This window comes from Ipomoea nil, unplaced genomic scaffold (assembly GCF_001879475.1).
Source record: "Ipomoea nil cultivar Tokyo-kokei standard unplaced genomic scaffold, Asagao_1.1 scaffold1043, whole genome shotgun sequence".
Taxonomy (NCBI): Eukaryota; Viridiplantae; Streptophyta; class Magnoliopsida; order Solanales; family Convolvulaceae; genus Ipomoea; species Ipomoea nil.
Genome location: NW_017617471.1, coordinates 12,705,574 through 12,719,076, shown reverse-complemented (window position 1 = coordinate 12,719,076; position 13,503 = coordinate 12,705,574). Strand labels below are relative to the sequence as shown.

Below are 13,503 nucleotides of genomic sequence, written 5' to 3'. Positions count from 1 at the left end.
TCCCATGCCTTCCAATGTATTCCCCTTTCTCTTCCACTGCCCCACCAATATTTATTCATAGTTCGCTCAATTGACTGACAAACTGTCTCAGGTAACAAAAAAACACTCATCGAAAAGGTAGGCATAGATTGTGCTACACTTTTCAATAATACTTCCTTACCAGCCTGAGAGAGTAGCTTTTTACTCCACGAACCAATTCGCTGCCTGATTTTTTCCTCCACATACGAAAAAACAGCTCTCTTGTTTCTCCCTACAAAAGATGGTAGGCCCAGATATTTCCCAAAATTTGGTGCTTGTACCACCCCCAGACAATTCGCCACCTGTGCCCTGTCAGCCTCCTGGGTATTTCTGCTAAAACATATATTTGATTTATTATAATTCACTACCTGGCCTGACAATTTCTCATACCTTGCAAGGCACTGCCTTATAACTCCTGCCTCCTGGGTATTTGCTTTAAAAAATAGGAGACTATCATCCGCAAAAAATAGGTGTGATACAGGCGGTGCCCCCCTTGCTACTCTGCACCCATGTATTGACCCTGCCAACTGTTCATACTGTAATATCATCGAGAGAGCCTCTGCACAAATAATAAATAAATACGGAGAGAGCGGGTCTCCCTGCCGGAGTCCCCTGGTTGGTTTTACGTGCCCCCCTTCTATACCATTAATCATTACAGTATAATTAATAGTCGTTACACACATCATAATGAGCTTTACCCACTTCTCACTAAAACCCATAACAGTCAGCATCCTTTCCAGAAAGTTCCACTCCATTCTATCATATGCCTTTGACATATCTAGCTTTAATGCACTCCATCCCACTATACCACATTGCTTTCTATTCAGATAATGCCCCACCTCCGCTGCCACCAGGATATTATCCGTGATTAGCCTTCCCGGGATAAAAGCACTCTGGGATTCTGAGATCAATCCTCCCATCAATGTTTTCATCCTATTTGCTATCATTTTGGCCATAATTCTGTAAATGACATTACTCAGTGCGATCGGCCTTAAATCTGCTACTGTCTCAGGCATCTCCTTCTTCGGTATCAAGACAATGTTAGTATCATTCAATCCTTCAGGGAATACACAGGAATTCAAGGCATTAATTACAAAACCAGATACATCTCCTCCCACTATCCCCCAAAACTGCTGGTAGAAACCCGGGTTCAACCCATCCGGCCCCGGTGCCTTATCCGGATACATTGAAAAAAGAGCCTCTTTAACCTCATTAGTTTCAAAAGGGTGGTCTAGCATCACATTCTGCTCCAACGTTACTCGTGGGGTTAGGACTCCAAAAAGTGGATCATTACAACTCAGTTCATTTGAGGCAAAAATATTTTCAAAGTAATTCTGTATAACAACGTGCATATCATCCCCCTCCACCCAGTTACCAGCATCACATTTAATAGTAGAAATAAAATTCTTTTTCCGGCGTGCAGAAGCATACCTGTGATAAAATTTTGTATTCGCATCAGCCCCGCGTAGCCAGTGTTGCTTGGCCCGCTGCCTCCACAACACATCCTCCTGGGCCTCTACTCGTTTCATGGTATTCTCAATCTGTTGGTACTCAGCGAGAGCTACCAAATCTCGTCTATTCCTTATGGCGTCTTGCCTCCGCTGTAGGTGGTTAATTCGCTTTCCAAATTTATGGAACTGATCTCCACCCCACCGCATCAACTTTTCTCCACACAACTGCTGGCAGTGCAGCAATCCCTCCGTTCTCCCCTCTTGCCAGGCCGTTTCGACTACTCCTTTGCACCCCTCATCCAATAGCCAAGCCATTTCAAATCTGAACTTCCGCGGTCCCCTTCTCCTTGGCATGCAAATCGCATTAATACTGAGGAATAGGATCGAATGATCCGATGCCCGAGTTCGAATATTTTCCAGCATTGCATTCTCATTGAGCAGACACCAATCATTCGTTATTAAAGCCTTATCCAATCTCTCCTCTATCCAATTCGGCGTCCCCTTCCCCTTCTGCCACGTATACTGATGGCCCCTCATTGGCATTTGCATCAAACCACAGTCATCCAGAGCATCTCCGAAACCCCGTAACAGACTATTAGGATACGGATTTCCCCCCTTCTTCTCATGCTGATATAGTAGATTATTAAAATCCCCTATCACCACCCAGGGCAATAAGGATCTAGTCTTGAGAGTACCAAGTAAATCCCATGTCTCCTCCCGCCTACCACGCTCGGGGATACCATAAATGCATGTCATGCGCCATAACTTATTAAACAAGCTAACCTCCACATCAATATGACTCTGCGAATAGCTTAAAAATCTCACCGTATTATTCTTCTTCCATAAAAGCGCCATTCCTCCACTCAAACCATCGTTATCAACATAAAACAAACCTTCATAGCCAAGCGTAACCCGGATCCATTCTGCATGTATCCGTGGTACCTTGGTCTCCATCAAAAACACAAAATCAGGCTTCTTACTGGACGCAAGGCCCACAATCTGTCGAACTGTGCGTGGATTGCCCAAGTCACGACAGTTCCAGCTCAGAGTACTCATGATGATGGGCGGGGCTGGACACCAGCTCCCGCCATAGACAAGTTTTTTGAAACAGCTGCGGTTGTTACCTCATCGTTTCCACTTCCCTCTCCCCCCTCGGTTCCATGTCTACGACACTTTGCCGTAGCCACCACCACCTCATCCTCAGACATACTCGTGGGTGTGACAGCCCCACTTCCCTGTCCCCCATCCACTACACGTGGCTTGACTCCCAGTGGTCGTGGTTTCCCGCCTACCGGAACAAGCCAGCTATCCCCAACCGCTCTAGGAGCGCTCCGGGATCCACCAGCTCGCAAATCCGGACCGTACAGGTACCTTTCGACTGGAATTCCAGCCTCCCTAGCGTGTATGCAGAAAGTATGCAAGTGACCCATACAGCCACAAAAGTAGCAAAACTTATGCAGCCGTTCATATCTAAAATTTACCCATGCTGTAGTCCCATCTCTCTTCATCAACCTCATCCTCCTTCTAAGCGGCCTATCAACCGAAATTGACACCCGAATACGGTGAAACGTTAGCCATGGCGCCCCCTCAAACCGGTCATCATGTTTAACAAAAGAGCCCAAAAAATTTCATGCCTGCTCCAGGATTGCATGCGACGTGTACCCCTTTGGCATATCATGCAACTGCACCCACATGTCAATCATATCCAGCTCCACATCCACAGGATTTACCCCATCCAACACCTCCCGACACACAAGAGCATTATTCTCAAAAGCCCAGGGTCCCCCATTCAGCACGTATTCCATATCCGTCTTATGGAAAAACACAAATAAGAACAAACCCCTTTGAATCTCCGTTACCTGTACTCCACGTACCGGTTGCCAAACAGACGCCAGAACCTGCCTCATAAAGTCTAGCTTGATCATCTTCTGCGTCAAAAACCGCCCGACAATCCTCCAAGTCTCCTCCTCCTCCTCCCCATTGTTAATGAGTGTTATAATATATAGTTTTATATATCTTTATTTTATGTGGTTTAGTTTGTGTTGGCCTGAGCTCCCTATTGTTAAGGAGAGTTTCACGTCAACCTATCCTTTATCTAATTGTAATCGCATTCAGTTACAACTAATCAGAAATTGAATTCTCATTTGGTATCAGATAGGATAGATCCGTTTCTCTTTCTCTCTCCACCTCAAACCACCACCCTCCGCTCATCATGTCGTCCCATTCATCGGAGAGGACCGTCACGGCCGGCGGTTCCCCGTCTCCGGCGACCGGCGTCTCTCTCGCCGGCGCCCACCATCATGTCTCGATGAAGCTAAACAGCCGCAACTTCTTGTTCTGGCGGACCCAGCTGGTTCCCTTCCTCCGGGGACAAGATTTGCTGGGCTACGTGGACGGCTCGACGCCGTGTCCTTCCCCAACGATCGCCGCTGCTGCCTCCGGCGAATCCGGCTCCGGTACGACGACGCCGGGCACTGTCATCCCCAACCCTGAGTATAAGGCCTGGGTCTTGCAAGACCAGTCCATCCTGTCTATGCTCATCTCATCCATGTCCGACGAGGTTCTGCACTTGGCGGTCGGACGGGAGACGGCGGCGGCGGTGTGGCAGTCGATCACCTCGTCTCTCGGATCATCAACCGAAGCTCGTTGCCTCAGTCTGTTGGGGCAGTTCCAGACTTTAAGGCAGGGAAACCAGACGACCACAGAGTACCTGGGGCGCGCGGAGCTTCTCGTCGAGGCGTTGGCGCAAGCTGGCCGGCCGCTTTCATCCACCGAGCAAAACTTATATGTTTTGCGTGGATTGCGCCAAGACCTGCGCGTATTGGCTGCTTCTCTTACCGCCACAAACAAGGCAGTCTCACTCCCACAATTGGCGGATTTTCTAACGGCGCAGGAATTCATAATCTCCGACGACTACTCGATCGGAGGTGACGACAGCACCGGCCACCCACCGGCAGCCTTATATGTTGGGCGTGGTCGCGGCTCAGGCGGAGATGGTGGACGCAACTCGGGTCAACAGTGGAGGGGTGGCCGAAACAACCACAACAACGGCCGAAACAACCGCGGTCGTGGTGGCCGGAACGGTGTTCCCCGCTGCCAGATATGCCGTGTCCAAGGCCACACGGCGGTGTACTGCTACAAGCGTTACACAACCCAACCGCCGGCAGAAGCGCATGTTGCTACCGCCGGCGACATTCCGGCGACTCCCTCGGCTGCATCGACGGACGGCTGGTACCCCGACACCGGCGCCACCGCACATGCCACGCCGGACGCAAGCATGATGTCCCGATCCGACGAGTACAGTGGCCCCGATGTGTTACGGGTCGGAAACGGCGCAGGTTTGGCTATCACCCGTGTCGGTCATGCATCAATCCCGTCCGCGTCTAAAAAATTTAACTCTTTCTAATGTGTTACACGTCCCGCGTCTGTCTGTCCCATTACTTTCTGTACAAAAGTTTACAAAAGATAATGGTGTTTATTTTGAATTTCATAATAATTGCTTTATTGTGAAGGATTCCAACACCAGGGCCATTCTGCTTAAGGGACCAACTTCTGGGGGACTGTACAAGCTTCCGTTGTCAAACAATCATTTCGCGTTCGTCAGTTCCCGGGCCACACAAGACGTTTGGCACCGCAGGCTAGGTCACCCGCATGGGGTTGTTCAGAAACATATTCTAAAAGATTGTCCAGTTTCAGCAAATAAGTCAAATTCCGCGGGGTCGTGTGCGGCTTGCCATCTCGGCAAATCGTCTCGGTTTAAATTAGATAGAAATCATAAATCTAGCTTGGCTGTTTTAGATTTAATTTTTACCGATGTATGGGGCCCCGCTCCAGTAGTCTCATCTAGTGGTAATCGCTACTTTTTATTGTTTGTAGACGATTACTCTCGGTACTGTTGGTTTTATCCGTTACGGGTAAAATCTGATGTTTATAAAATGTTTGAAGTGTTTCGGGTGATGGTAGAGCGACAATTCTCGCGCTCTATCAAGTGTGTCCAATCGGATTTAGGGGGTGAATTCACAAAGCTACAAACAATATTTAAAACTCTGGGTATTCAACATCGGCAGTCGTGTGCGTATACACATGAACAAAACGGGCGAGTTGAGCGCCGTAATAGGCACATTGTCGAAACGGGACTTGCTCTTCTCGCTGAAGGCTCAGTACCGCTTGAATATTGGGACTTTGCCTTCGAAACTGCCACGTGCCTGATAAATTATCTTCCCACCCCCGTATTAAACTTTGATAGCCCTCACTCTTGCCTACACAAAGCGTCTCCTCCATACACGTTTCTTCGAATTTTCGGGTGTTTGTGCTATCCCCACCTTAGGCCGTATAATCGGCACAAAGTGGAGTTCCGCTCAGCACCCTGTGTCTTTCTTGGCTACCCACCGTCTTTTCGGGGATATAGGTGCATGGATCGTACAACTGGGAAAGTCTACATCTGCCGTTACGTACGGTTTGACGAGACGGTGTTCCCGTTTAAAACAAGAGCACCCGCCTCGTCTACACCGCCTACTTCATTGCCGTGGGCATCCGGGCCTATAGTCCCACGACTTGCCCCGATAGCTCCAACAACCAGCATTGTTCCGGTGCAAGAGGCTGAACCCGTGCCTTTAGCATGTGTACCCGCGCCCCAAGCTGTCACGGCACCACCCCGTGCCAGGGCAAAACGGCGCCGCACCGAGCCCCAAGATCGTGGTCATGTGATGCGTCTACGGCATCAGACTCGGGGCACGGATGAACAATTTCAGGCCTTACACATAACGACTGATCCTACTTGCTATTCCCAGGCTGTAGGACATCCGCAGTGGCGAGGTGCCATGGACCAGGAATTCAATGCGCTACTTCACAACAGCACTTGGCGGTTGGTTGCACCAGAACCCCACATGAATATTATTGGCTGCAAGTGGGTATTCCGCACCAAACGCACAGCTGATGGAGCAGTAGAGCGCTATAAAGCTCGCCTGGTCGCCAAGGGCTTCAACCAGGTAGCAGGCGAGGACTTCTTCGACACCTATAGCCCGGTGGTCAAGCCGACCACAGTTTGGCTGCTTTTCTCCCTTGCTGTCTCATCTGGCTGGACGATGCGCCAGCTAGACGTGCACAATGCCTTCCTGAATGGGCATTTAGCCGAGACTGTTTATATGAAGCAGCCACCTGGCTACGAAGATCCAGTGCACCCGGATCACGTGTGCCACTTGCAGCGCTCGTTATATGGTCTGAAGCAGGCTCCATGGGCCTGGTTCAAGAGACTACACGACTTTCTTCTCCTTGCAGGGTTTGCAGCATCTAAGACAGACGTCTCTCTATTTCATTACACGTCAGGCACTTCTCGGGTGTTCTTGCTAGTCTATGTTGATGACATCATCATGATGGGGAATGATGCTCAGTTAATCAGCACCTTACTTCAGCGTCTAGCATCAACCTTCAAGATCCGAGACTTGGGCAAACCGGGTTTCTTTTTGGGAATCGAGACCATTTCGACAGCATCGGGATTCATTCTGTCTCAGCGACGGTATATGACGGACCTCTTAAGTCGTGCCGGGATGCTTGATTGCAAGTCCCTTACCACACCAGCGTCAGTCACTACTTCGGCCGTCCCTGCACCAACTCCTTACGACAACCCGACTCACTATCGGCGGGTTGTCGGGGCACTACAGTATTTAATGATCACGCGCCCGGACCTGTCCTTTGCGGTCAACAGGCTGTGTCAATTCATGCATTCACCGACCGATGATCATTGGGCCATGGCAAAACGTGTTTTACGCTACATCAAGGGGACTATCAGTTACGGCTTGCGCATCACTTCATCCGCGTCGACAGCCATACATGCCTTTTCAGACTCCGACTGGGCAGGTTGTCCGATTGACAGGAAGAGCACCAGTGGCTATGCAGTATTCCTCGGCTCCAATCTCATATCCTGGCTATCCAGGAAACAGCGGACAGTAGCACGGTCATCCACGAGGCAGAGTACAAAGCTCTGGCAGATGTTTCAGCAGAAGTTACTTGGGTAGTGTCACTACTTCGTGAGCTAGGTCTCCAACCTTCCGAGCCAGCCACTCTGTGGTGTGACAACCTTGGTGCCACCTACCTGTGTGCTAACCCGGTGTTCCATGCGAGAACGAAGCACGTCGAGATTGATTACCATTTCGTCCGAGATAAGGTGGCCTCTGGTGACTTCGTCGTCAATTTTGTGTCTACGAGGGATCAGCTTGCGGATATCTTGACTAAACCTCTGGCTGGGCCCAGGTTCACGCTCCTTCGCGACAAGCTCAATGTCGTCTCTCACCGCCCTTGAGCTTGAGGGGGTGTGTTAATGAGTGTTATAATATATAGTTTTATATATCTTTATTTTATGTGGTTTAGTTTGTGTTGGCCTGAGCTCCCTATTGTTAAGGAGAGTTTCACGTCAACCTATCCTTTATCTAATTGTAATCGCATTCAGTTACAACTAATCAGAAATTGAATTCTCATTCCCATCACCCTCTACCACCGCACCCCCACCTTCCGGCATAAACACCGCCCCTTCCTCCTCCATCAACGCCATCTCCGCCCATCTATCCGTCAACTCCGCCACACCCCCCACTACCCCTTGATGCCGTGCAATTCCCCCATCCCCCCTCCCATGCCGATCCATGCTTCCTCTATTCCCTCCTCCACCCACACTGCCTACACCATCTCCATCTAAACTACCCACGCCACCCCCATGCACACCGCCTAGACCACCTGCCAACACACCTCCCCCACGCCTCAAGCTACTGCCACGTTCCCCCCCAACTTCCTGCCTTTCATTCGCACCGTAATCCCTCCCTTCTTGCCTCCAACTTGCATCTCGCCTAACATCCTGCCTAACTTCCTTCGTTCGGCGCAAATCAACCCCATTCGGCAACCCTCTTTCACGCAATTCCTCCATCTCGGCCAGCGTCGCATTACGTTGGTTGATAAACTAAATCAATGTCATGTGAATAATCCTTAGTAGTGTATTTGTAGTTGAGGTTTAATAATTAGATTTATAGGAGAGAATTTATCATTTATAATAATTGTGGTTATGATGCATCGTTGTATTGCAAAAATAAAATATTCAAATGTTATTTGATTGTATATGTCAATTGATAGCCAGTAGGATATTCAAACTGCCGTTCATAACTTAGTTTTCAACTATATATATTTGGATGATATGATATTTGTCATCACGAATCAATTTGAGTTTTGTCAATGGTCATATAGTTAATCTATTAATATACAATTTAACATTTTATATAATATAGGTTTAATTTCATATTATATATTCATTTAATTCCTCAACCACTATATGTTAATATTCATGTTTTTAATGGTAACGGTTGTAAAATGAGATGTTTCTCGAGTGAATTGTTATACCGTTATTAACCCCAGATACAATTAGTATAAGAATATATAGAGAATAGGAGAGAAGACAAGTGATGGAGAATACCATCAACCTTTATTAGTCATTCTCCAATCCAATATATAAGATATACAAAGTTGTATTAAAATTATAAGTCTGTAAAAGATAAAAAGATATTATCATTATATTATTCCTCTAGTAATGTCTACAACTCTACATCTATTTATTTTAAAAAACTCTCCTTCGATATGACTATACCATACTAATGTCTCGTTAAAAATCACACTAGAAAAATCGTCCAATGAAAAAAACCTAGTTGAGGAAAAAGAGTGCATGATATATGTGTATTTATGTATTGCACTAGCAACCTCGTTAAAAATCCTTTAATTAAGAAACTTATATCAAAACTCAATCAAAGGAAAATGAACACAGTTGTTAGTCTTCAAAATCCAAATTTCAAAATTGATTCAAATTTTGGCGAGAAACATTAATTACAAATCACCTTCTTGTATTGTTGTTGTTGTTGTTGTTTTTTTTTTTTTTTGTTTTTTTTTTTTTTTGCCCAAAGATATCCTTCCAACAGATAGCCAGGAGACTAACCCTCCGTCCCAACGGTCAGCACACTAAGTGGTAGGGGACTGACCAGAATAGTTTGCTTCAATCACATGGGTGGAGAATATTGTTGTTGTTGTTGTTATTTAATGTGCTACTACTATAGGGCGATGAGTGGTAGCAATAACTATTTTTCCTCTTCCCTCATATATTGTCTACTGAACTAGTGAATTAAACCTATCGAGCAATAATTACCTTTCCTCAGATTCATGGGTTATGGTTCTAATGTGAAAAAAAAAAAAAAAAATTACGTTGATTTTATAGATTAATAAATTACAATTTAACTTAATAGTGTTTAATTTGTGTGTATGCATCAATATATTTTTGTTTCTTTTATAGATATATTTTGTCTTAACTTAAAAAAAATATTTTTTTTTTGAATGTTTAACTTAAAAAAATATAGTTTCATTTGAAGTACAAAACTTCTCAAAATGATACCTAAGCTAATAAGAATCAATCTTATAAGTTCATGTTAAGTGCATTAAATCTTGTCAACGAATATTTGTAGTGCGTATAAATGATCTCCCAAGCATGTTGCACACTTGCATCTCATGAAGATTATATTATTTGCTCGCATGGGTAGCTTAACTGGTTATAGAGGTGAAATTTTGGAAGAATGACCAGGGATCGAGTCTCATCAGCGGCAGTGTGGGAGTAACCTCTCAAAGTGAGGAGTGAGGGGGGTTCCTTGTGCGCAGTGAGCACCGGTCTAGCCTCTATAATTAATGTTCAGTTGAGTCACCATGATTTACATCCTCCCAAATACTCTGTCGGGCCCTTAGGGTTGGGGTTCAGCCTTTTTAGAAGAATGAAGATTATATTATTCGATCCCAGGCACTCACATAAGTTAAAAAGTTATGATATTTTGAATAATTAATTTCATTAAAAGTCTCTCAATCAATGTGTTTTTCTACATTTGATTCTCAATTTTAAAATTGATGACATTTAGTTCTCAATTATTCAGAATTTGTACGTCATATTAAGCTGTGTTGGACTTCCATTTAGAAGGTTGTGAGCCTCAGTGGAGACGTTATTGGTTTTTGTGTTTCAGTAGGTTGATAAAGTATATGAACAGATATTACATTGTAATAAAGCCAGTAACATTAAAAAAAAAAAAAAAAAAAAGGTGTTGGGTTCATAAGGTAGACATAAGGAATGTGAATGAAAGTTAAACACATTGTTTGGTTGACAAATTTTAAAACACGGCAAAAACTTGTTTGAGACCGTCTCACTGATCCTTGTCCATGAGACGGGTCGGGTCGATATGGAATGTAACACTTATACTATGAAATGTAATACTAAATCATGAATAAAATGTTTATTATTTATATGGGAAATGTAATATTTTTACATTTTGATGTAAAAGTATTATATTTTCCTTATAAGTGCAACATTACTTATAAGGAAAGAAATATAATACTTTTGATGAAAAAAAGACGGAGTAATACTTTTACATTATAATATAAAAGTATTACATTTGTGCTCAAAACTATTATATTTTTCCATATAAGTAACAAACATTTTATTCTTGATTTAGTATTACATTTGCATATTGATCTAACTCAACCCGACCTGTCTCACGAATACGGATTCGTGAGACAGTCTCACACAAGAGTGTGCGACCCTTAAAACACATGTATGGGTGTGTTTGGTTGGTGGGTTTTGCCCATAGGAAAAGGTATGAACGTGATTGTTGTTGTTTGGTTGATAGGTTTTTAGAACACTACTATGGGTTTCGAATACCCCATCAATTGAAAAACCCATACCCAAATACAATAAGGGTTTCATTCCCTTATTCATTTTCAAGCACTACTATAAGTAACTATTCTCATTCCACCCTACTACCAAACATGTTAAATACTTTCATCGAAACCCATTACCATTACCAAGTATTTGATACCCATTCCGATTCCGATTCCTATGTGCGAACCAAACACACCCTATATGATTTGATTACCCCTATAATTAAAAACTCACTACCTAATTTAAATCAAGTATCATTTCCCGTATCTTTCCTCATTTCATCACCTCATTACTACATAGAATTAGTGCTTTTAGATTTTTGTTGAGTTTTTGTTCATATTATGCTTTGAATATTATCATATTAGGATCAATTGGCTTGATTTGCAGTTTCATTCTCATTCCAATTCGCATGTTTAAACCAAACACACCTTAAGAAGTATTCAAGATACAAATTCTCGAGTGCTTAGTGTAAACCCGACCTTAGCTCAGTTGGTAGAGCGGAGGACTGTAGTGAGTGCTGGTAATCCTTAGGTCGCTCGTTCGAATCCGGCAGGTCGGATTTCGTTTTTGTATATATTTTCGTTCGTACTATATAAAATCACGAATATCGCCGTTGCCGGGGATCGAACCCGGGTCACCCACGTGACAGGCGGGAATACTCACCACTATACTACAACGACTTTCGCTCTTTCCCCCTAAAACCTGTGTACATAACTTATCAATATTTCTGTTCAAATCTCACATCAAACGCCAAGTTCAATTAATACGATATAGTTCATAAAAATGTGGCTAAAGGACGTGTATATACTTTCTCTATCTGCTGCAATTCAAATAGTCAATACCACACTACAGAGGTGTCATCACAAGGCACTTGGCCATCATTATTTTGCTTAAAGCAATTAAAATCCTCAAATTATGAGTGAACATTATACTACACACTATATCGAAAACTCCATTTCCCATCTTATCGCATGCGAATTTTAACTTTTGACTCTCAATTTAGACTGTGTTTGGTTCACACAAGGGAATCGGAATCGAAATGAGAATCAAATACTTAGTAACAATAGTCAGGGGAAGATCCAGAAATCTTCGTAAGTGGGGGCGTAAGATTAAAAATCAATGAGATATTTTGAAAAAAAAATACTTAGAGGCCAAGTCATAAATATTGTTAATTAGGATAAAAAATTAAAATACGTCAAAATGAGATAAAAAAAATATTCAAAAAAATATATAATATAATTAATTAGATAAAATAATTCGAATAAAAATATATTATGGAGTATACTTGCTTCGGACGCGTGGTGTGATCTATTTCCTCAGGCGAAAGCGAATTCGGTCATTGCCTCCAAAAGTGACCATATGCGACTCTATCTTGAAATTCACCCTAAGTGTTCCATTTGTCCCAAAGGCAGATTCCGCTTTGAGAATTTGTGGTTGAGGGATACAACGAGTAGGGAGATAATGATTGAAAGTTGGTTCAGATCAAGTGGCCAACACCTTATTGACATGGTGGAGAGAGGTGGCAAAGCGATTTGGAATTGGGGCAAATCTTTTGCTAAGGATTTCAGTAGAAGATTACAGTACTGGAATACCCATATGGAGAAGACAAGGGCAGACGCAATTCACATGGGATATCTCTATTTAAGGAAGCTTAAGCCAAGTACATTCGTGCCCTACACCATCAGAATGATTACTGGCGCCAACGAGATAAACAGTTATGGCTTCAGGCGGGGGACACTAACTCATCATATTTCCACAACACAGTGCGAAGGAGGAGGCGGAACAATCATATTCCTAGATTTCGTGATGACAGTGGAGATTGGGTCGAGAGAGGTAATAACTTCGACTCTATGGTTATGGGTCAGTGGAGGCGTTATTGGTTATCAATCATGTATGGGAGATTTGCGTCCCATTGCCCTTTGCAATATCTTGTATAAAATTGTGTCGAAGATCCTTGCCAACCGTCTAAAACCTTTACTCCAGTCCCTTGTCTCCGAGTCTCAAACAGCTTTTATTCCGGGTAGGTTGATTACGAATAATGTCATGGTTGCGTATGAGGTTAACTACTACTTAAAAATGAAAACACAGGGGAAAACTGGTTTTGTAAGGGTCAAGCTCGATATGAGCAAAGCTTATGACAAGGTCATGTGGGAATTCCTAAAGGCTGTTCTGTACAAGATGGGCTTTTCAGATTGGGTGGTGCAGTTCATTTGGGAGTTAAGTTCCTCGGTTGAGTATAGGTTTCTACTTGAATGGAGGGAAATTGGGGTTGCTATTCCTAAGAGGGGTTTGCGTCAGGGAGATCTTTTATCC

General features: G+C 44.0%; 2 non-coding genes across 2 annotated transcripts; one reads left to right on the top strand and one right to left on the bottom strand.

The window, feature by feature from the left end:
* The first annotated feature begins 11,664 nt into the window (after positions 1–11,664).
* TRNAY-GUA lies at positions 11,665–11,749 on the top strand. The gene is given in 2 exon segments: positions 11,665–11,701; positions 11,714–11,749. It is a non-coding gene; the product is annotated as a tRNA-Tyr (tRNA).
* A 49-nt stretch (positions 11,750–11,798) lies between these two features.
* On the bottom strand, positions 11,799–11,870 carry TRNAD-GUC. Its single transcript has one exon. It is a non-coding gene; the product is annotated as a tRNA-Asp (tRNA).
* Positions 11,871–13,503: the final 1,633 nt, after the last annotated feature.